This window comes from Hyaena hyaena, unplaced genomic scaffold (assembly GCF_003009895.1).
Source record: "Hyaena hyaena isolate Hyena2069 unplaced genomic scaffold, ASM300989v1 scaffold_110, whole genome shotgun sequence".
Lineage (NCBI taxonomy): Eukaryota > Metazoa > Chordata > Mammalia > Carnivora > Hyaenidae > Hyaena > Hyaena hyaena.
Genome location: NW_024080742.1, coordinates 1791527 through 1813794, shown reverse-complemented (window position 1 = coordinate 1813794; position 22268 = coordinate 1791527). Strand labels below are relative to the sequence as shown.

At 44.8% G+C, this 22268-nt stretch overlaps 1 protein-coding gene across 1 annotated transcript in view; it reads left to right on the top strand.

Annotated features, from left to right (window-relative positions):
• The window catches only part of ZNF407 (zinc finger protein 407), a 441625-nt gene that overhangs the window by 378776 nt on the left and 40581 nt on the right, over positions 1-22268 (top strand). The gene's annotated exons all lie outside the window — the stretch shown is intronic.

Genomic DNA, 22268 nt, shown 5'->3' with positions numbered 1-22268 from the left:
GGCGTAGTTACTGAGTCAGCGATTAGACCAGAGGCCCTCCGCTAGGGGTGCTTCCCCCTGGGGACGTTTGGGGGGCGGCGCTGCAGCCACCCACCCCAGGGTGCACAGGCGGCCGTACCGCAAGAGCCTCCCGGCCAGGATGCCTCCGTGCTGAGGCCGAGAAGCCCTGCCCTGGGCTGTTGAGGCGACAGCAGATTCACTCCACAGGCAGAAACGAGCCCACTCGCGTCGCAGCCCCCGCGTGAGGGACCCCACTCTTCTTGTCCCCATTTTCTCAAAACTGGCAGTGTTGCTGGATCTACGGAAACAGAAGTGTAGGCTATTCTGGGTCCTGATAGGGGTGCGGGGCTTGTGCCCCAGCCCACGGTGAGCGTGGACCAGCGTGGACGCAGGCCCGAGCCAGAGGCTCTGACTGGGAGAGCCCCGCGCGGCCTCTCTTCCCATCCCGACTCGTCCAGAAGGGCTCGTGTGTGAGAAATGCGCGTTTGTTCTTCCGGATGTGATGTGTGTTGTTCTGTATGATCTGACTGGAAGAGCTCCTCGCAATTAGCATAATATGATCAAGAGAGATTCCTGAACAGAGAAGCAGGAATTGTTTCCAAGATGGAGAGATTCCCCGTCTCTCTGCGCCGGCCTCCTTCCTGCAGCCCCTCTGCACCCTGTGTGGGTAGGGAGAGGTGAGAAGGGGGGTGCACAGACTGCTCGGGCCTCGAAGCCACCTGCGAGCCGGTCACCCAGGCCTCTAGGCGCCCTGCTCTCCTTTCTGTAGACAGAGGCCTGACTCTGCCCTCCCCGCAGAGCACAGTGTTCACGCCCCACCCCTACCTGCCATCCGCTAGCAGATTATTGGAAATTCAGCCTAATAGGTTGACTTCAGCTTCACTGTAGCAGCCCGGGCTTTGTTGTTGGAACACAAACCTCCAGATTCCTTTTTGTTTTTGTCTGAAAGTAGTAGACATGGGACTTTTATTAAGCAACATCAGCTCCGTGTTTCTGAAAACACTGTGGCTTTCCTGAATGAAACACATTCCAGTTATTTCAAATAATTATTTTGAAAGCCTAAATAAAGGTAGCTCATCATTGTGTCATTGTTCACATGGAAGGAGGGCTTTCCTGGCAAATGTGTCAAGAGTCACGTTCTGAGTTTTACTTCTCAAGTCGGAGTTACCCCCTTTCTACTCCGAATGTGCCACCGTGGCTCTGTTTGACAGCCGTGGACGCACACAGAATGTGCGAAATTGCTCCGTTGCCCTCTTCCCTGCAAGGAGTGTATTTTCACTTTATTAATGGACGGGAATCATTGCAGCACTTGGCCCAGCTCTGTGGGCTTGGAGAGGGCTCTGCATAGCGTTCAGGATCTGTTTCAAAAAAAATAACTGGGAAGATCAGAGAAATGACTTTAAGGGAACCCTTTGCTGTTAACTCTTTGTCACGGTGCTGCAGGAAGAAGTAGACTTCTGTCATTTAACCCATTTTTGTCACACTGAGCATAGGCATTCCACAAGAACCAATTAAAAGTTACCCGTATAGACCCAGAGCAGGGAGTTTGAATCCCATTCAGGAGACAGGAGGTTAGTGTCTCGTGTCCCACAGCCACGCGGCTGCCTGGCCCCTCGCTTCTGTGCCGTTTGCCCCAAGCACACAGCGTGTGCCGAGGGTCTGCTGTGCTCTCTGCACTGTGCGCTCTTGGAGGATCAAATGCGCGTCAGATCCGTGTTAGCAGGTGAGACGGACACAGCAGTCGCAGTGCTTCACTCCTCCGACGTGAAGGCAGAGCCTCGGGGCCCAGCGCTCCCTGCAGGGGCGTGTGGCGTGTCACCACCCCAGCTCCGGGCGCCCCGCGGCACCGGCTGGCAAGTCCCAGCGGGCAGGAGACCCACCCCGCAGAGCCCTGGGCAGCTGCTGGCCCCCTGCCCCACAGAGGTGGGACGGGGCGGAGAGCAGTTGGAGCCCTGAAGCAGACCCCACGGGATGGATTTCTGTTCGCGTCGAGAAAGGGGAGTAAATGTTCAACAGCCCCCCGCCCGCCACACTCCTGCCCGCCCACTGCCACCGAAGTGTAGCCTCTTGCATTGGTCTTGCCGTGGCCTCAGGGCCATGGCACAGCATAGCACCTGGGCCAGAGGGCTGTGATAACACGTCCTTTGTAGAAGGCAATCTCTGAGAAGCACTCAGGCTGTTGCCGTATCCGGCCAGTTCCTAGGGCTAATCCAGGCGGGAGACCATCGCTTCCATTGCCCCCAGGGCTGAAAAGTAAGAATGCATTTTCCTGTTGCCGTGGCTTATCTCGAAGCCCCTTCTCTGTCGCTCTCAGCAAGCCCCCCGTGTGGGGGAGGGTGACAGAGCAGGAAAAACCTAACTCCCTAAAAGAAATGCCTCTTCGTGAAACAAAATGGTAGCAGTATTAGGAGGCGCAGAACCAAGTTCACGTAGCCTTCGTGAGGCAGACCGCTCACCTTCTGAGATGCCTCGTCCCCTCGGATTCAACCCACAGAAATAGTCTTTCAGGATGGAAACTTCAGTGGGGATGGGCTCTCTCCATGATTTTCACGATTATCAGCCTTAACCAGTATTTTGTGTGCAAAATGAAAGCTGAAATATCTTGTTATTTTTGTTTTACTTCAGCCATAGTCAACCATAATTTTTCAAGCATATGTTTCCATTTTACTTTCTGTTGCGAAGCCTCTGGACGCAGTCCCACGTGCTAAGTGCTCACCTTAACTGCACCTCATCGAGGTGGTAAATGGCCTCTTCGCTGCTGACTGCGGTCAGAGACGGCTTCCGGCAGCGGCCAGGATGGGCACATGACCCCGGCTCCTGCGGGCCTCTATCAGCGGTGGTCCACGTTATTGATAGTAGCGGAGATATTGACAGTCTGTGCTTGGAAGGAAAATGGGAGTTTGATATGACATATTGTGTGTCTCAGCAAGACTCATAAATAATTTTGACAAGTTTTTGTATGCATGGGAAAGTCCTTGATTCAGCCTCCCATAAAAATAAACTTCTATTATGGAATGTATTTGTCAAGTGGCTGCTTGATGGATGGAGCTGCGTTTACCCCTTGGCAGTTCGATGAGTTTTAGATGCGCAGCTTTGCCGGAGAGCATTTGCGGGCCGCACAGAACAGTTATCCAGCGTGCAATGCATAATTCCTGTACCTGAATTTTCATTTTTTATTATATTTTGTTTCTGTTGCATTTCTGGTCTCTAAAACAAAAGAGCTTGCTTTCTGGGCTCCCCCCCCACCCACCCCCTTAGAGCTATTGTTTGTGGGCGGTTTTATGTTGAACAGTCTAATTCAGCCCAGACCCTGTCCCAGACTTAGCTGGCATTTTTTCTCTGAATGGCTAATTTTGGCTTTTTAACTTAAGAGAGATTTATTTAAAACAAAAAAGATAAGCAATTTGGAGAATGTATTTGTATTAATGGGATTGAGAGAACTTTGGACCCAGATTGTCTTATTTTTCCTGAAGTTATTATCACAGCTCTTTGCTTACTTTACTTGATTGCTCGTCTACATTTCAGCTCCATAAAACAGAATTTGAACTTAAATTCTTATCTCTTTAAACTTGAAGTGTTTTTTTTTTCTGAATTATCCTTCAAATTGCTTTCCCATCAGCCATGCACCCTGTAATCTCGCATCCTTGAGTAAGTTAGGAGCTTCAGGAAGTATGAACTTCCCACAAGCTTACGATCTTCTTGGGCTTGTCACACTGTGTGATGGTGTCTGGGGGACGGAACGGACGCTTGCCTGGAGGGATATGCTTGGGAAAACCAAAGCGAGCGGTGCGTCCGTAGGAATTACGATTCTCTGTTAGAACGTAGTGCTGACTCTTCATAAGAATTTCCACTTCCGAATCTCTATTAAGGTGAAACATGGGATCCGAACGGGAAGGCATGGGCAGGGCAGGGTGCATGAACTGGCGAGGCCTGTTTGGGAATGTGGCTCTGAGCTGCTTTGTGTGCCTGTCCCTGATGCATTGCTAATGTCATCCTCTGTGCCCTCTCGCTTTCTGCTTGAGAGTGGTCTGTTAATCTTACTAGTCTTCAAAATAGCTCCTTCTGGGCTCTTTGTCTTATGTTAAATAAATTCTGCTCTTATGTTTTATTTCTTTCCTTCTTCACTTTTCTGTTCACTCTGATTTTTTTCCCCTGACGTCTCAAGTTGAATGTTTAAACACTTGGCTGATTTCTGTGCTTTATAGGCACCAACGCGAAAGGACCTGAATTTCCCTCTAAGTAATGCCTTAGCTGCAACCTCCAAGTTTTAATATTCTAGAATTTCTGAAATCTTTAAGCTCTAAATGCTTTCTGATTTCCATTTCCATTTTTTCTTTAATCTCTTAAGTTATTTCAAATTGTTCTTATACTTCCTGATGTTTGTGGGTTTTTAGCTTTTCTACTTGTTATCAGTTTAACATTTAAAGTACTGTAATCGGGGCGCCTGGCTAGCTTGGTCAGTTAAGCGTCTGACTTCAGCTCAGGTCATGATCTAGTGGTCCTTGAGTTTGAGCCCTGCATCAGGCTCTGTGCTGACAGCTCGGGGCCTGGAGCTGCTTCGGATTCTGTGTCTCCCTCTCTCTCTGCCCTCCCATCCCCTCACCCCATCTGTCTCTCTCCCTCTGTCTGTCTGTCTCTCTTTGGTTAGGTTTATTCCTAGGTATTTTATGGTTCTTTGTGCAGTTGTAAATGGAATCAGTTTCTTGATTTCTCTTTCTGTTGCTTCATTATTGGTGCATAGAAATGTAACCAATTTCTGTATATTGATTTTGTACCCTGCGACTTTGCTGAATTCAAGAATACATAAACATTAAAAAGGATTTTTTAAAATAAAGCACTGTAATCAGAGAATGCTGTGTCAAGGTCCACAGAACGAAACAGCTGCTGCCTTCGAGGGGCTCTCGGTCTCACATAGAGAAGAAAATATGTTAGTAGGTGATTACCCTGCAACACAAGAGGTGCTAGGAGGGAAATTTGTATCCAGTGCCACAGGGCGTACATAGGGGCTCACTCAGCTCTCCGCATTTGTGGAGTTGTGAAGTTAGAAGCTATTTTGACAGGTGTTTTCTAGACAGAGGGGCACATGGTATTCTAGACAGGAGGAGTAATCCTTGAAATGCATAGGCTCCAAGTGAGTGACTTTGGTGTGACTGCTCAAAGACCATAATTATGTTGGGGAGTATCTGGGGGCGAGGCTGCAAAGTCAAACTAGGAACAGATTGTGAAGATCATTGTATGTGGTGTCGAGGTTAGACGTGAATGGTGGATATTGGGAGCCCATGTAGATTTTATTGATGACCTCTTTGCCAGGCACTGGAAGGATACAGCATAGGTCTACTGAACACTGCCATGTTGCAGGCACGGCCCCCTGGGCTGCAAGCACAGCCCTGTCTCTGAACAGAAACAGAAGTGGCCACAGGCCTTCCTGTCCAGTGGGGGAGAAGGGCACTGTCACCATTACACACACGACTTCGCTGTCGGGTTCTGAAGATGCTATGTGGGAAAAGCACCGGGTCCACAGAAGCCGAGAACTGCGGCATAACGCCCTGTGAATGGCTGGGGCAGCTTCCTGAGGAAGTGGCCTGTCCACTCCCCTTGGGAGACGAGAGCCTGATGGCAGGGCCTGCAGAGGGTGTCTCGGGAGTGGGAGCGTCCTGGGCACGCTCTCCGTTCCTTAAGACGTCTTCCTAGCAGGAGGATCCAAGAGCCATGGATTCCAGAGCTTTGGTACTTGTTGCCAAGCCGCCCTCCCTGAGCCGCTCCCACTGGAGGTGCCCGAGAGCACTCCCCCCCCCCCCCCGCCCGGCCCTCCGCACCGTGTGCACACGGCCTTCGTTTCCAACGTGGTGGTCTGCCCAGCACATAGCTCTTCCGACCGCCCGCCGCTGAGACTCGGTGCTCTCCGGGACGTCCCTTACTCGCATGTGCTGTTGACTTTGTAAACTTGTTCATCTTAACTTCAAAGATTTGTTTTATCTTTAAGGTAGACATTTAGTGTGATGTCTGGCTTCAGTGTCATATGTTTGAATTTTGGGGGTATAGGAGCATTTTGATTATGTCCTGGTATCTTTATGGTCTTACTTTTTAGAATCCAAACCTTCGATCCATTTGGAAAATATTTTGGTATAAAGTTGGACCTGAAGGTCTAACCTCATTTTCCCCAAAATGGTTATTTTCTCACTGTGTTTGTTGAGTCATCCATGCTTTCCCTCTCTGGTTTGAAATGCCACCTTTATCTCATGATCCCTTCCTGGGCGTATTTTAATTTTTCTCCAGATTCTTTATTCTGCTTGGTGCCCTAACTCTCTTCTCTCACGTCAAGGACTCACTGTTTCCCTTACTGCATTGATATTGTATTCTCTTGTAACATTGAATAGGACAGATTCCCTTCATTTCTCTTATTTCATACATTCTTCAAGAATTAGACTTGTCATCTTTATAATTTTAAATAAAGAACACTCTTTCTCACCATTTACTCCAGCTTTGATCACTCAACCAGTTGTTTTCCTTGTATGATAAATATTTTTGTAGCAGTTGTGTATAGAATTTTGCAGTTACTTTACTTACATACCATTCATAGAAGAGCCATTTATTTTTGTCTTTTTTTCTTATATCAAGCCACTGAACACTGTCCTGTTAGTTCAGAGCAAGTTGTTTTACACATTATAGGTAGTCTCACATGTTGATTCATGATTCACTGGCAGTAAGTGGTAGGCAGGGAAATAACCACACTATAAGGTCTAGCTCACAGTTGAATGAATGAAATAAGCATCCCCCCAGCTCAAATGCATGAGCCCTATATATCCTACTTTTAAGGATACACAGTTGGTAACAGACTTATTTTTAAATGTAAATTCCTTCAGGAGAATTAAACCATGTACTCCTTGTTCGGTAACTTGATTCCTAGCTAAGTGTTGCATGACTTGAAGTAACTGTTTTTGTGCGGTGAATTAGGGAAGAGACTAGGACTTGTGTGGCGATGGCAAGCTAGAAGAGTAACTTGTTAGACACTCACTGTGGCAGGAACTCTGTCACTTGTCACAATCACAGAACCATTTCATCTGCATAGTAACTACTGTAAGAGTGTCCTTATCCTTATCCCACAATAAAGCAAGTCCAGACAGATAGTTTTCAGTCACTTCCTCAGGATTTGAAGTCACGTAGTTGGAGTCCAGACCCAGCTCAAGCACTGTACCCTGTTGCCAAGGAAGCGGGTGTGTCATATGGCCACAGCCACAGGGGACTTTGTCTTTCGTTTTATTATTTCTGAATCAGGAATCCCAGTCACCAGTTCTCAGTCAGGATTGCATGTTGCCATCGGTAACATCTTAAACTTAAAGAGAGAAAATAAAAGGTCTCAAATCCTAAAGGTGAGACAGGTATAGTAGCCAAAAACCAAAGCATGAAAGGGGAGAGTGTTTCTCGGGGGACATCCTGCAGATTCTGTTGTCTGGCGGCGGGGGTGGGAGGGGTGGGGGGAGGCTGTTGCACCAGCAGTTACATCCTGAGAGCCGCTGTTGGCGATTTGTTCTTCAGGAAATGGGGGAACCACTGATACATGGCATAGCACGGTCACGGGCATCATGCTGAGCCCATAGGTCATACCTAGGAAACGAAGTACTGCATCAATCAATGTATATGAAATCTAGAGTAGACAAGACTAATCTAGGGAGGGAGGGAAGGGAAGGGAATGGAGGGAAGGGGAGGGAAGGGAAGGGAAGGAGGGAGGGAGGGAGGGAGGAAGGAAGGAAAAGAGAGAGAGAGAGAAAGAAAAGAAAAAAAGAAAAGAAAAGAAAAAGAAAAGGTGAATTAGGGAGGGAAACCAGGTGACAGTGAAAAGCCAAACTTCTTGTCCAGCTGCAGTCTATAAACTTGACACACATTCTTCTTCTTGAAAGTAGCGTCTTCTGGAGACATGTGGGAATTTGCATAGTTACCAGTGAGGAAGGGAGAGGGACAGCGAGTGGGACCGTGACACAAAACTGCAGACCAGAGGTCACTTTCTGAGGGGGACAGGGGCCCACACACTTTGTGTACTTGGGGTGAAACAGCCAAAAAGTTTTGTCACTGGGAGAAAGGCCTACGTGAAACTGGGACCGTGGACCCCCCGGAGCTTAGACATGGCCCGCTTGGGCAGGAAGGACACGGATTTGAACCAGGTCCTTGAGAAAGAGCACCGCCAGCGAGGGGCAGCGGTGACGCCCGCACGAAGGCCGACTGGCGGGCACAGGCCGTTGGTGTGGGGGCACCGTGGGACGTGCTGTGCAGCGCTCTGGTGAGGCAGGAGCTTTCCCCGCCTGGTGTTTTTAAGCAGGGAGAGGGTGGCGGGACAGTAAATATGATTAAAATGATTGATGCAAAGATCTGGGTGGATCTCACTTCCAAATTATTTGAACTAATTAATTAAAAGTTCTAATTCAGGTCCATTTGCTGCAACACTTAGAGCCTTCCTTGCATTTCTCACTCTTTTTTTTTTTTACAAATAGTTTATTGTCAAATTAGTTTCTACATAACACTCAGTGCTCATCCCCACAAGTGCCCTCCTCCATGCCCATCCCCCCTCCCCCCCACATCCATCAGTCCTCAGTTTTTGTCAGCATTCAAGAGTCTCTCATGCTTTGCCTCTCTCCCTTTCCCCCACCATTTCCGCCCTTCTTCTCCCCCTTGTTCCTCCGTCAAGTTCCTCCTAATCCTCCTATACGTGCAAACATATGTTATTTGTCCTTCTCTGCCTGACTTATTTCGCTCAGCATAACACCCTCAAGGTCCATCCATGTTGCTACACATGGCCAGACTTCATTCTTTCTCATTGCCATGGAGTAGTCCATGGTATAGATAAACCACATCTTCTTGATACAATCATCTGTTGATGGACACTTAGGCTCTTTCCATGTTTTAGCTATTGTGGAGAGTGCTTCTATGAACATTGGGGTACATGTGCTCCTATGCTTCAGCATTTCTGTATCCCTTTCTAACTGAAACGTGTAAGGTGGCCTTCACGAAGCGCTGGTGAGTTAGCCGAGCAGAGCGATGCAGAAGTACAACCAGACGGAGGGCGCGAGGGGCGGGAACCTTGCAGAAACACTGACGTGGCCTGAAACCGCTTCGTGGTGGCGCGTCTTGGACTCCCGTAGACGCCCCTGTCGTGGCAGCGGCCAGGTTCTGACCGCGGGTTTGCGGAGGGACAGGGAGCTTCCCCAGTCACTTCTCTGCCCGCTCCTGCCGGTGAGACTCGCCGAGAGAGAGAGAGAGGCAGGCACGTGATTCCACCGGGCTCCCTGGGACCCCAGTTAAGTGTTGGAGCTGTGCCCGGGTGGCGTGGCTTTGCACACACGTGTGCGGGCTGTAGCGCAGTGGAGGAGGTGGACAGCCCACGGCAGAGTCGTGTGCACCACTGCGAGGCCTACGGCGGGTCCTGCGTCACCGCAGAGATCAGTGGGTCACCGGGGGGAATTTTTCTGGCACCTCAGTGCCTCGTGCCCCTCGAGTTGCAAACTTGGTCTCCGTAATGTTTGCCGTGTTTTCGTGGCCAGGTGTGTGTCTCTTCTATCCCCGCCGCTTACGCAGTGAGGTGCTGGCCGATCAGCCCCAGTCGTCGCACCCTGTGGGTGGATTCCCAGAGTCCCCCCAGGCGCGGCGGCCCCCCAGGGCTGACTGCTGCCTCCCTCTCCTTGTTTCCCCTGAGGACGGGGTCCCCTTCGCTGCGGACGCCCCCCCTCTGTGTAGTGGGCGGGCGCCGGTTTCACATGCCTCCCAGTTACGGGTCTGTGTAAATGGGTGTTTTCCTTCAGGACAAGCACCAGCTTGGGTAGCAGGCAAGTCTTCGGTCGGTAAAACACTGCTCTGTCCTGCTGACACAGAGCGGGCCCTTGTCAGGTGCGGTCAAGTCCTCATAAAAATAACAGCGAACACGGCATCCCCGAACCGCGCGAAGGAAGCTGTGCTGCATCCGCGTCAGGCCGTGAGTAGAGAACCAGACGGGAATCGAGCACCTAGGACACCGGCGTGGAGTTAGTGGCTTAATGTCTGGGTCTTCCATGTTAAGCCACTCCTGGTTTGTGCTCAGTTTTCATTTCCTGATTTGATATTTTTAATTTACCAAATAATTGACTTGTAACAAGTGAAACAGCGCCAACACGAATGAAGGAAAAGATCAGGTCTCATACCCACGAATTGCTGTTCACAGCTTGGTATGTATCACATCTTCCGACAGGAATGAAAGCGGGTGTCCCTCATCACCACTTATGGAAGGGAAGGGACATAGTAGTATGCACATAATTCTGTAATTTGCTTTTATCCTTTGGCTTGGTAGATGAGGGTCTAATTATTCATCTGTGTAAGTGTACAGTGGTGTGAGCACACCATAGCTTTTTCACCATTTCCCTTAGACACACACGTTTGGGCTATTTCTCCTCTTTGCCTCTAAGACAGTGCTTGCTAGAAGCTGCTGCACATGAGAAATAGCTGTGCTTACACCAACACGAACCAAGTGGTAGAGAAAAAGACGATAGTAAGAAAATACTGATCCATTTCAGTATTCTTCCAAAGTCAGAAAATACCTGTAAGTAGTACTTAATGCATATTTGTTGAATGAAAGAGTGAATACTGGATTTTTCATCTCCATATTTTTAAATTATCAAGTAGAGTCTACTTAAATGGTACCATCTCATGAACCAAATATGTCTTAAACTTGCAATGTAATTCCACTTTCAAAAGGCTTATAAAAAGAAATTATAAATTATGGGGCAAAGCTGGTATATTTGTTTGAAATACTTTCTGTATAAATTTTGCCCGGTGACAAATGGACTTTTTGTGTTTGGGAAGGTTTCTTAATAGCCCAGTAAAATTTACATAAATCTTTATTAAGAAGTGTGGGATTTAAATTCATATCGTGTCTAAATATTTATCATGTGGTATTTTGGAGTGCTTTTTTAAACCTGCAGCAAGGAGCTCCCACCTGGCTATTGATACGTTTAAATCGTAAAGTTAGTGACTCTCGTGAACCCCTGTGACAGCTGTTCACTGTGACCATCGGGCTCTCACACTGCAGACTGTCGCCCATACTTCCGCGAATCCTGGCTCTGAGCCCCAACTTCACCCACTTTGTGCCTTAGCCACGATGAGCACCGTCTGGACAGACAGGGGAACTTTCAGGCTCGGGGTGGGGTGGGGGTGCGGAATCCAGTGTGATGTTTCAGTGATTTATGATTATTTTAACCCCAATGTGTTTTCCAGTTTTGCTGAGCTTTGTGGAAGACGCATAGCAGTGACTTCAAACAAAAGTATTTCTTCCAAATTATTGAATGAGGCTGATAATAGTAGAAAGGTTAGAAGCAGATATTCCCTGTGATCTCAATGGATCATGCATCATGGTAGCATTTGTTCTAAAAACCTCTGCAGTTGAACAAGGACGAAGGAAAAAAATATTACCTTTGTCGTGAATTTGCTGTTTTGCAATTCAGTTTGTTATAGAAATGTTAACCTAATTTCATAATAGAAAAAGGGGGATATAAATACCTTATTGCATGAGTGGCTTATTTTGTTCATTAAAATAAAACCTGCTTTCACTTTAAATACATGCTAGATTCAGCGACTAATTCCCCAGACAAGTTCTTTTTTCTTCATCTTTTTTTCCCCCTCCAAATTGACCGTGTATCTAACTACAGAAGAGGCCCATTTTTTTACCGGCTCCTAGAAGGTCTCGCCTGTGTCACTGCAACCCCGGACACCGTGCCTGTGGTTCTGCAAGGGGGAGAAGACCCTGCCTGGTGCCCATAGGGTTGGAAACTTTTCCCCCTAATGTTTGCTATATTTATTTAGCCTATAATTGAATACACAGTCATTTTGCTGTGCTGCAGATTGCCTACGTGGGAGTCAGGATGCATATTTAATGCCTGATTTAAAAAGAAAAATAGATTCAGTGACATGTGGGCAATTTTAGGAAAGTGTGTTCCGTGTAAATTCAAATAAAGGTTTGGGAGAAACTCGTTTTCCTCTTTCTTAGTGAAGACGTGATGTTTCACAGCAGGAATTGTTGTAGATCCATATTTATTAAGTGATGAGTAGTTGTTTTTTTCCTTTGCACTTTTAATGACAAATTCAAATGGCAGCAGAGAAAAGAGCCCTCCTTACTTTGGAGCACACCCCTTTCTTCCCTCATTTATCCCTCTTGAATAAAAAGCCCCTAAAAGGCTTTGTCTAAAAGAGAAAAACATGTGGTTTAGTTACCGGAGGAAAGAAAGCCGGCAGAAATGTTCTCTGGATTTCTGCCCATGAAGCAAGGTGAAAACAGAAGCACTCACATTTAGTGAGACGTGTGCTAATTGGAGAGGACTGCTGTCCCGGTTTGAGGGAGCATAATGCACCCCCTCTGAGTGGAGAGGCGGAAGTTGAGTGTACCGCCCCTGGCCCTTGCTCCAGCTCTTCGCAGGACCCCCTGGGACCCCGGGAGCCCTGAGAAAGCGGTCCCTAAAGCGCATATACTCTCTAACAGTAAAGTACCTGAGTGTTCTGTTTGCCTTATATTTTTGTCCGCCTGTTTTCTTGACTTCTGCCTTTTGAACTTACAGGTGAACGACATCCAGAACATTAAATCGGCCCGTTTAGGCTCAGGGCGTCAGTGTGTGGAGTACTCTTCTTGTGTAGCCGGAGTTCTTGAGGGAATTTGTTCAGTACTCGACATTTCTATTGCCAAAAAGACTTCAGATTGCAGGTCAAATTCTATAGAAGCCTTTTCATTTTCTAAGGAAAAGCCTTGAACTGTGTAACTGCTACCAGATGAGTGTACTGTGCATATTGGGTGCCTGGTCCCAGCTCAGTGAACACGTAGGCAAGGGGTGGGGGAGGCAGAGCAAGCTTAGAAAATCCGTCTGTTCACGTGTCTCCCCTTACTCGGGAATCTAAAGGTTTACATTTTCTAAAGACCGTAGGTAAGGTTTTTACTTTGGGATTTAGGGGAATTAAGAAATGACAATCTTCTTGTGTCAATTGAGTCCCTGGTCACCGATGTGACTCCTCCAGACACACAGAATCCGTTAGTGTGCCTTCCGTTCTCAGATGGCCATTGTCCTTTTCCCTGCCACTGGCTGACACCACACGCGCCATTTTAATTTCTTCCAATGGAAGTCATCCCTACTACTTTCTCAAAGGTCAAGCCATTTTCTTCTTTCTTTCTTGTCGTTTCGTCTTCCTCCAAGTAACTCTGAGTTTGCTTTCAATAAAGATGCGCACAACTGCACATTCTTAACCAAATCAGGGCTTTCCTTCCAGATAAATGATTCCTCTAATCTTGCCACTTACCCTCTTAAGTAGTCAGATTCTTTTTCTTTTGACCATTTTTTACACCATCAACCAAAATAAAATATGTGATAAATGAAGTTTAATGTGTTGAGGGGAAGGGACATGAGTTACTTTGTCGCCATTAATCTTTTTCATTGACATTTCAAGTACTTTTACTTTTTTTTTTTTTTTTGATCCAAGCTGAAAGTAAAACTTAAAGATAATTTATCCCTATTGCTGTTTTTCTTTCCTTAAAACCTGTATGAATCGAACAGGACTATGCAGATGAACAGGAAGTCAGTGTATGGGTGTTAGGCTTCAGCAATAGTAGTGAGTTGGAGATTTCATAGTAACTTACAAAACATACCTCTTGTTATCTGGTTTCAAGAATTGAGACACACAGATTGTTTTAACTAAAGCACTAAACTGTATATTTCCTTCCCCTGTATATTCTGTAGGCGAGCTGATTTGGGAGAGAATACCACTGTTTCTCTTTTGCTTTGCTCTTGTTCAGAATCCTGTGAAAGGGATATAATTTCTAGAATATTTCTGTGTGATCTGAAGAAATGTGAAAGAATAGACCTTTAAAGTAAAAACATAAGGCAATAAATATTTTAGCCGAAAAATCAATAAAGGAATGGAGGTAACAGTTATTATAATTCAGTTAGGTCTGTATCCTATGTACACTTACCCTCAGCAGCAGGCATTGATGCTTATCCTTACTGAATCTAATACTCATACGCTATTTGAAAACATGGCGACATATAACAAGCAATAGAACAATGAAATATTCCAATCTCCAAACTGGTTCTGAATAAATGAGATGTGCTCCAGTTCAGGGAAAGAAAACAACATAGAGTTGTCTAAAAAATTATATGAAAATAATGGAGAGTTTATATATATGTTCTTTATTGATCATCCACAGAACTTCAGGTTTTCTAGCTAGATTGACAGCTGAGTTATTTGCCCACCCCTAGTGACTGACAACAGGTAATGGAAAGGCTTTTACCATGATATAACAGCACAGAATATTTCCTAATTTACGACTGCCGTTCTCATCAAAAGTACCCCAGCAAAAAACACTAGATTTATCACTTCAATTACTGGAATTTCACATTTCGTTTAGGGAGACATGTTTCTGTAATGTGACAAGCTTTACAGATCTTGAACCTCTATCAGACGTTGCAGCTATCAGGGTAATCGGAGAGAGATATAAATGAAAACCGTTGTTATAGTTTTATTACTTTTAATGGTGTCTACTGACAAGAAATGAAACAGACCATCAATGATAGTCTTGGCTGAATCCTATGTGTATTTTCAAAGGCTTTTGTTGTTGTCGTCAGATTAAAAAAAACTTTTAAATATGAAAATGGACAGGAACTACATTTAAACCATTAAAATATTATAATTTTATGGGTGCCTGGGTGGCTCTGTCAGTTGAGCGTCCGACTTTGGCTCAGGTCATGATCTCACGGTTCGTGGGTTCAAGCCCCACACCAGGCTCTGTGCTGACAGCTCAGAGCCTGGAGCCTGTTTCAGATTCTGTGTCTCCCTCTCTCTCTGACCCTCCACTGCTCACGCTGCCTCTCTCTCTCTCTCTCTCAGAAATAAATAAAGCATTAAAAAATTTTTTAATAAAATAAAATATTATAACTTTAAATGGTTATTTGGTATTATGATTTTGAGTAGTGCCAGAAAGTGGCAGAAAGCACCAGAAAGCCCATATAAGGAAAAATATTAGAAGCCCTGCATTTATGAACATTAAAATGATGGACACTTATTTGCTTCAACATACAGAACAAGAGGTCTGTTCTATGAGTCAAAAACTTTATCTTTTCCTGGTTCACCTACTTGATAGCTAGAATCTTGGTCTTACCATTTTATTTGGGACTAATTTCTAACTTCTTAAATTTTCCTAAATTAGTTACTTAAAATACCTGGTAACAATTACATGTCCTTTTGAACTCAAAATAGTAAGTACCTTCAACCTATTTCAGTATTCGAATCATCACAGTTGTCACCGACTACTTTTGTCAACGCCCCCTGCTGTGACAGGACTGAGGATAGCCCATGTTTCTATGCGGGACATTACTGCCTTGATGCGTACTGAGCTCTGTGAACCAGCCTGACCCTGATGCTCTTTACGATGATCGTTCCTACGGTGCAACTGAGGTTTAACGGCATGGTCAAATTAATAATGTGCTGTATTAGTCTCCAGCCTGTCCCACCAAAGATACGGAATTTAAGATAAGGGTATCGGTAATAATTCCAATTCAACCAAATGTTATAACTTCCATCCTATGAGTTTTCCCTGGGTCTAGTTATGATCAGACTATGTTTTTATCTTCTATTTCTGATTCCCTGCCCTGGAATGACGTCACCTTTGCTTGGCCCTGGCATATTTTAGCTGTGGCCACTACTGCTGAGTCCTCTGTGTTTCATCAAAGCATGTCCGAAGGGCTGAAAACGGAGAAGCGGTAGTGTCTGTGGCCACTGTTCTCACAACCACCCTGAAGGCCAAGGAGAAGGACTTTTTTGTAGCTTATCCATTAGTTCACCAGGTCTCGGGCAAAACACCTCGAACATTTTTACCACCCGGAGACTTAGCCAACTCAGCAGTACTCCTAATATAAAACTGAGTGGTAGTGAGAACCAGTTTATGCATTTTTTCCCCTTTCCACAAATATTTATGGAGCATGTACCATGTTGCAGGTATAGAAAAGAAAATCTAGTCGTGTCTGAAACCTTGGTAAAGTAATATGTAAGTGATGTACCACCACTGCTACTGACTGAGCTGGACAGTAACAAGCATCTGTGAAGCCTGTTGCGGTTCACAAAGGACTTTTCCTGCGCAGGACTCACTCACGTAAGAGGATATGGTCACTTCACCCAGGTTTTCCATACCTGCTACAGGGATACTTTGTAACCTTAGAGGTTAATTGCTCAGTTATTAAAGGGTAATGACTCATATACTGTGTGTCAGCTTAAGGGAAATTTGGACGTTTCTTTCCAGTTCCCACGTGGCCCTCCATTGTGCAAGGACTAGAGAGCCATTTATTTTTTGGGGGGGAGGTGATAGGACTGAAGCTTTCCCAGTTTTATATGGAGTACCCTAGATGCACGTACCGTCCAACCACCACCCAGTGCGGACCGTTCCTCCAGGTCATGAAGCAGTGATGGGCAGAGTCTGGCTGGTGCATAACACACTCGTGCCGTTCAAAGAACTGACTGGGTAGTTGCGAATCCGGGTGACAGCAGATGCTCGTGGCTAATCTTTAACATCGACCTGAAGTCAGGCCACTGTCCCCTCTTCCACCGTTCGCTCTGGCCCCAGCAGCCTCCATCTGTCCTCAGTAGCCTCCCCGTTGCTCTCGCTGCGGCCACCCTTGCTTCGCGGCTCAGTCTTCAGCACCATAGCCAGAGGAGCCCTTCTGAAAAGCACTGCCCAGGAGACTGTTGGGTGATGAAGGGAATGTTCTAGTTCTGTGCCGCCCAGTACTAGCCACACAGCACCTGTGGCTGTTGAACACATGAGGTGTGGCTAGTGCAACCAATGACCTGAAGTTTCAGTTTTCTTTCATTTTAGTTAATTTAAAATTTTAACAAACCTAAATTAACCATAGGTGGCTAATGGCTATCGTATTTGCCAGTGCAGTTCTGAAACATAGGTCCGTGCACGTTGCTTTTCTGCTCAGAAGCCTTCGTGGCTTGCTGCTTAGGAGCCAAAATGTTCACACTGCCTAACATGGCTCCCAGGCTTCATCTCTGCTCCAGCCACACTGGCTTCCTTGCTATTTCTCAGACATGACAAGCATGCTCTGACCTCAGGGCCTTTGCACTTACTATTCCTCCTGTAGACAGCCATGTGGTCTGCCCCTTCTTCTACTTTCAGTCTTTGCTAATGTCACGTTTTCATCAAGGCCTTTTCTGACAGCCTGTTTAAAACTGAACCCTTCCCCAAACCCCCTTCCCCAGCACATCCCCCATGACGCGGAGATCGCCGCATAACGTTTTGTCAGATCTCAATTTTGCTGTCAGTCAGTGCTCTTGGTTCGTCTTCAGAGTATATCTGAAATCATCCAGAATACTTGTTGTTTTATTTATTTGCCTTATTTTCCTGCCCCTATGTTTGAGAGGGGTACTCACTGCCACGTCCCCACAGCCCAGGAGGGACAGGGGTACTCACTGCTGCATCCCCACAGCCCAGGGGGAACAGGGGTACTCACTGCCACGTCCCCACAGCGCAGGAAAGTATCTGGCACATCATGTGTGTCTAACAGTGTAGATGATTAAATAAACAGATGAAGATACAGCAATACGAATAATCTAGCAAAAGGTCCACTAAGCAAAGTGTAATTGGATTCAAAGAGAATGGTGTAAAGACAGTTCAGGGGGAGCATTTGGCCTGTAGCAGTCCGTGGTAAATCGGGAATTAGAAAAATCAAGTGGAGCATTTGAACAATATAATTAGTAAGATGAGATTAACAAATATATAACGTGGCATCATTAAACACAGCATCAACTTTATGATCGAGGCTCTATGGAAAATGTATGGAGCTTACAATCAGCTTTGAAGGAAATTTTAGTAAATTTTAAAAACCAGGAATTACCAACTCATACTCCAACTGCAGTGTGATAAAAAAAAAAATAGAAGTTTAAACAGGAAAAAAAAAAAACAATCACCTGTAAATATTAAAATAGTAATTAATAGGGGAAAAACAAGTAAATCAAAAATATAGCAGTAGACTAAAAAGGAATAAAAAATAAAATGTCATATTAGAACCTGTAGAAGTTGACTGAGGTTGAAGTCAGAAATGCAGTCTTACAGGAGCGTGTGGGTAGCTCAGTCGGTTAAGCGTCCAACTTCGGCTCAGGTCATGATCTCACAGTTCGTGGGTTCAAGCCCCACGTCAGACTCTGTGCTGACAGATCAGAGCTTGGAGCCTGTTTCAGATTCTGTGCCTCCCTCTCTCTCTGACCCTCCCCTGCTCATGCTGTCTCGCTGTCTCTCTCTCTCTCTCTCTCTCTCTCTCTCAGAAATAAATAAAACATTAAAAAATTTTTTAAAAAGAAGATAATCGTTCATCAAATAACACATTAATATTATATATCTTTTTATGTAAAGAGCTCATGCAAACCAACAGGAAAATGCACTGCAACCAATAAATAAGTTTTAAAAAGATCTATCATAAAACAGAAAATACAACTTCTACACAGATATCTGGAGAGGTGTTCCTCATCCTGAGAAGTAAACTAACGCAGACTTGATTTTTAAAAGAAAGCAGCAATTATATACTTTTAGCTAACAGAAGAGAAACACAAAAGAGTTCGATGTAATGTGCATCTACTGTGCCTAATAGTTTTAACTGCCTTTGACTTTTTGGAAATTAACCTGATGATATGAAACAAGTACCTCAATCATCCTTTGATGTAAGAAAGAGAGGGGGAGTGAAAAAGAAAAATACTTCCCCAGTGCTATTTACAAAAAGCAGCCTGAATGTCATGGGTTGGAAGAAGGCTATGTAAACCTCCTTCAGTAACTTTGGATAACATTCAGCCATGGTCAAGGGCATGGCAAGGTGCTCCCAGGGCAGGCAGACCAGGGTTTAAATTCTGCAAATGTCATTCAGTAGCTAGGCGGCCTTGGGCAATAGCCTCTCCTCTAGACTTGAGTTTACCCCTCTGTCAGATAGGGGTAACACGAGAATGTGCTGCCTAAGAGTTTATGAGTAAAATGGTGCTATAAAAGTTACCACTTAGCATACATCATATAATAAGCTTTGACTTATTAGCTATTATTTTGCTATCATTAATTACTATAATTAATAGATATTAATTATTATGATCAACTGATATGAATTATATTTTTAATTATAATTAATATTATATAATTAATAATGTATCATATATAAGTAGAATTGATAATTCATAGTAGCAAATTTTAATAACCCCTCGTCAGAGTAATTGAGGGAATAAAGCAGCCAAGTAAAGCAGCTGAATTCTTGGGGTTCGGCTTATTGGCGCCGCCTCTGATTTGAGCTGCCGATAGTTGACCACTTGCTCTCGCCTCCCAGAACCTCCTACCTCCCACCCCCCAGAACAATCAGAGGTCGACTTGCTTGGGTTGCTATCACTACTAGTTGCACTTTCTGGGAGGAGGCAGGTTGCAAGGTGCTCAAGGCTGTGGAGTCCTCATTGTGAAATGTCAGCTACTCTGGCTATCGGGGCACCTACTAGAATGCAAGCATTGGTGGTGTAGGGCAATTTGTCTCATTCTCCAGGTGAAATAGAACCGAGTTTCAAATGGGAAACTCTTTACCGGATTACCTCTGTTAGCTCCTTTTATGTACTACTGCTAACAGTTGGAATAGTTCAGAATTAGTTATCAGTGTCATAGACTAGTTTTTTTGTTGTGGTTGCTTGCTTTTGGTCTGCAGCAGATCTTCGGAAAGTACTGTGCTAAATGATTGTTTTGTTTCAGAGGTCTGATTTGGGTGAAAAAAAATAAATAGGGGGAGCATAGGGAGGAATCTCAGACCTTCCCTCAAAATTCCTCATCTAACCTGGAAGCAGAAGACTGTTGCCCAAGTGCAGTCTATTCTGTAACAGAAGGTTTGAATTCATGATTAAGTTTGAAAATAAGGTTTTGCTTGTGGGCTGTAATTAGAATTGTTACCTTAAAGAAGTTAAGCCATTTGGGGGCGCCTGGGTGGCTTAGTCGGTTGGGCGTCCGACTTTCGCTCAGGTCATGATCTCGCGGTTCGTGGGTTCGGGCCCCGCGTCGGGCTCTGTGCTGACTGCCAGCTCAGAGCCTGGAGCCTGTTTCAGCCTGTGACTCCCNTTATCTGGGAAGAATAGTTACCAAATGAATAAACCAGAATTTTACTGTAAAGGACCATTATTTTTATGTCAACTAAGGTTCTTTAACATGATTAGCTATTAGATTACAGATCTTTTTAAATACATGTACACTAAATAGAAATACAACATTTGTGCACATTAAAATATTTGTAAATTGGGGCGCCTGGGTGGCTTAGTCGGTTAAGCGTCCGACTTTCGCTCAGGTCATGATCTCTCGGTTCGTGGGTTTGAGCCCCGCGTCGGGCTCTGTGCTGACTGCCAGCTCAGAGCCTGGAGCCTGTTTCAGCCTGTGACTCCCTCTCTCTCTGACCCTCCCCTGCTCATGCTGTCTCTCTCTCTCTCGTAGAAATAAATAAAACATTTAAAAAAAAAAGAAAAAGAAGTTAAGCCATTTGGAGGGTGTTTATGTTTAAAATGCATCTTCAAGAGCTCCTACTTGCATGTCTGAAAAGAACCTAACCCTGGCCCTCTGGTTTTAGGTGTGTATTTGGGGCTCCACGCGGGTGTAGGCAGGGCAGAGCCCGGGACCAGTCGTGATGAGAGAGAAGTCAATTAGGCTGATTGACTTACCTGCAGATAAAATCCCTGTATCCTCTGTGTCTTTTGATTAATCCATCCTATATTTCTATCACTTAACCGTACTGCACAGAAAATGTACGTAAAGGACACAGAAAGAAATGTACTTAACGTTCCTGTGTTGAGTCGGGGCTGTGAAATAACGCAGTGTGGAATTCCAAGATGCTCTCTCCAGATGAGCCAGCCCTTCCCATGACATGGCAACCGCGTTCATTCTCAAACGTGCCATCTTATTCTCATTTTCCTTGTTATTAAACATTCAGGCTAGTAATTCTGAAGATTTCGTTTAAAGGGTGATAAATTTAAAATCCCATGTAAATGGTGTCTATTTTTAAAGGAATTATCTCAAAATAATTTCATCTCATAGGCATGTACTGTGGCAGATGTTTGCAAATCTTGGTTTAAAACTGATTGAAATATTTTAAGAAAACTGAAATAATGTCAGTGGTAAAATTTATTTTACCAAGTGCAGATGTAAGACATCAAGTTCTCAGACTGATGGCAGAATTAACAAAAAACACCATCTGGTTCAATAATTATCTGAAAATACCCATATTCTTGGATTTGTTTAATACCATTTAGTTCCCAGCTTTATTTTATCTGGGTTTGCACACCAACCAGACTAGGTTGTACAAAATGGAGACTATTTCCATCTGATCATTTTAAAAAATGTGTGTTTGCATGAATAATGAATCTTTGAATTGTTACTAAACAAGCAAATTATTTGCGTATGTGTCACATCGGTTATCAAGTTTGCACATGTGACAGCTTCAACAGCCGTCACGTAAAATGCATAGAGCTTGTAACCATATGTTTTTGCTTGACAAAAAGCTAAAACTCAAGATCAATTTTCAATATGGAACGCACAAATTAACACTTTAAAATGCACCACAATATGTACAGCTTGGCAAAATTTGCAGAAATAGCACGTTTCTAGATATTAACTGATATCTTTGGATTCGACCTTAAGGTATTCAATCATTTTGATTAAAAGACTGATTTCTCATAAAACCACAGTCTGGTGGAGGCGCAAAGCCAATGACATTTGAGCATTCATATATTTTCATAAACTTTGAACAATGTCAGTGAGACACCTCTTCAATCTTGGCCACACAACAGCAGGGTATTCAATCTTTCTTTAGCTTAAGACAGAAAATTTGAATATCAGCACAGGGTTATAAATGTGGCAGTTCACATGGTATGCTCCATGTCGACTTTTAAGGAGCAGATCTGCACAATGTATAGAACATTTCACTTTGCACTCTTGACCACGTCTTCCCTCTCCCTTCCCAACCTCTCCCCACCACTCCTCCCCCAGAGGCATTTGGGGGAAAGGGTTTTTGTTCCGGTTTTGTAAAACAGTTCCTTGAAGATTTTCTCTGGGGTGTGTGTGGGGCAGAGAGGGGCACGGAGCTTTTAAAACTGGCTTCTCCTAACATCGAATACTGCTTGTGGCCCTCGAAGCCCAGCAGCGGTCAGAGGCCCCAATATTCCTTCAGCAACTTTTCCAGCTTTTGAACAAAATAATTAGTCATTATGCTGCCAAGTCTACC